The following is a 2,541-nucleotide window of genomic DNA, read 5'->3' as shown; positions in this document are numbered from 1 at the left end:
TCTTCATCAACTTCTCCTTCCCCCTTGCCGGATCAAGTTGGAGGAGACGTCTTCCCAACCGAACGTGTGTTGAACGCGGAGGTGCCGTCCGTTCGGCACTTGGTCATCGGTGATTTGGATCACGTCGAGTAAGACTCCATCAACCCCGTTCTCTTGAACGCTTCCGCGTGCGATCTACAAGGGTATGTAGATGCACTCCTCTCTCCCTCGTTGCTAGATGACTCCATAGATTGATCTTGGTGATGCGTAGAAAATTTTAAAAATTCTGCTACGTTCCCCAACACCTAACGCTCCACCGACCTCAACCTGGACTCCATATATTCACTTTCAGGGAAAAAACCGAGAGAGAAGGATTCATCGCGTTTTACGATACGAAGCCGCCGCCAAGCCCTAAACTCTCTCGGGAAGCCTGATCTAGAGTCCGCTCAGGGCTCCGGAGAGGGGAATCTGTCTCCATCGTCATCATCAACCATCCTCCATCACCAATTTCATGATGCTCACCACCGTGCGTGAGTAATTCCATCGTAGGCTTGTTGGACGGTGATGGGTTGGATGAGATTTATCATGTAATCGAGTTAGTTTTGTTAGGGTTTGATCCCTAGTATCCACTATGTTCTGAGATTGATGTTGCTATGACTTTGCTATGCTTAGTGCTTGTCACTAGGGCCCGAGTGCCATGATTTCAGATCTGAACCTATTATGTTTTCATCAATATATGAGAGTTCTTGATCCTATCTTGCAAGTCTATAGTCACCTATTATGTGTTAAGACCCGTTAACCCCGAAGTGACAATAATCGGGATACTTACCGGTCATGACCGTAGTTTGAGGAGTTCATGTATTCACTATGTGTTAATGCTTTGTTCCGGTACTCTATTAAAAGGAGGCCTTAATATCCCTTAGTTTCCAATAGGACCCCGCTGCCACGGGAGGGTAGGACAAAATATTTCATGCAAGTTATTTTCCATAAGCACGTATGACTATATTCGGAATACATGCCTACATTACATTGATGAACTGGAGCTAGTTCTGTGTCACCCTAGATTATTACTGTTACATCATGAATGCTACCTCTTGAGCACTGCGTTGGTTCTCCCTTGAAGAGGAAAGGGTGATGCAGCAAAGTAGCGTAAGTATTTCCCTCCATTTTTGAGAACCAAGGTATCAATCCAGTAGGAGGCCACGCACGAGTCCCTCGCACCTACACAAACAAATAAACTCCTCGCAACCAACGCAATAAAGGGGTTGTCAATCCCTTCACGGTGACCTACGAGAGTGAGATCTGATAGATATGATAAGATAATATTTTTGGTATTTTTATGATAAAGAGAAATAAAGATGCAAAGTAAAATAAAAGGCAAAATAAATAACTAAGTATTGGAAGATTAATATGATGGAGAATAGACCCGGGGGCGATAGATTTCACTAGTGGCTTCTCTCGAGAGCATAAGTATTACGGTGGGTGAACAAATTACTGTTGAGCAATTGACAGAATTGAGAATAGTTATGAGAATATCTAGGTATGATCATGTATATAGGCATCACGTCCGAGACAAGTAGACCGACTCCTGCCTGCATCTACTACTATTACTCCACACATCGACCGCTATCCAGCATGCATCTAGAGTATTAAGTTCAAAGAACATAGTAACGCTTTAAGCAAGATGACATGATGTAGAGGGATAAACTCATGCAATATGATGTAAACCCCATCTTTTTATCCTCGATGGCAACAATACAATACGTGCCTTGCTGCCCCTACTGTCACTGGGAAAGGACACCGCAAGATTGAACCCAAAGCTAAGCACTTTTCCCATTGCAAGAAAGATCAATCTAGTAGGCCAAACCAAACTGATAATTCGAAGAGACTTGCAAAGATAACCAATCATACATAAAAGAATTCAGAGAAGATTCAAATATTGTTCATAGATAAACTTGATCATAAACCCACAATTCATCGGTCTCAACAAACACACCACAAAAGAAGATTACATCGAATAGATCTCCACAAGAGAGGGGGAGAACTTTTATTGAGATCCAAAAAGAGAGAAGAAGCCATCTAGCTAATAACTATGGACCGAGGTCTGAAGTAAACTACTCACACTTCATCGGAGAGGCTATGGTGTTGATGTAGAAGCCCTCCGTGATCGATGCCCCCTCCGGCGGAGCTCCGGAAAAGTCCCCAAGATGGGATCTCGTGGATACAGAAAGTTACGGCGGTGGAATTAGGGTTTTGGCTCTGTATCTGGTAGTTTGGGGGTACATAGGTATATATAGGAGGAAGGAGTACGTCGGTTGAGCAACATGGGCCCCACGAGGGTGGAGGGCGTGCCTGGGGGGGGTAGGCATGCCCCTCTACCTCGTGCCTTCATGGTAGCTTTCTTGACGTAGGTTCCAAGTCCTTTGGATCATGTTCGTTCCGAAAATCACGTTCCCGAAGGTTTCATTCCGTTTGGACTCCGTTTGATATCCTTTTTCTGCGAAACTCTGAAATAGGCAAAAAAAGACAGCAATTCTGGGCTGGGCCTCCGGTTAATAGGTT

Source organism: Triticum urartu, chromosome 5A (assembly GCF_056163025.1).
Source record: "Triticum urartu cultivar PI428250 chromosome 5A, HENAU_Tu73, whole genome shotgun sequence".
Lineage (NCBI taxonomy): Eukaryota > Viridiplantae > Streptophyta > Magnoliopsida > Poales > Poaceae > Triticum > Triticum urartu.
This window is presented reverse-complemented; position numbering follows the sequence as displayed.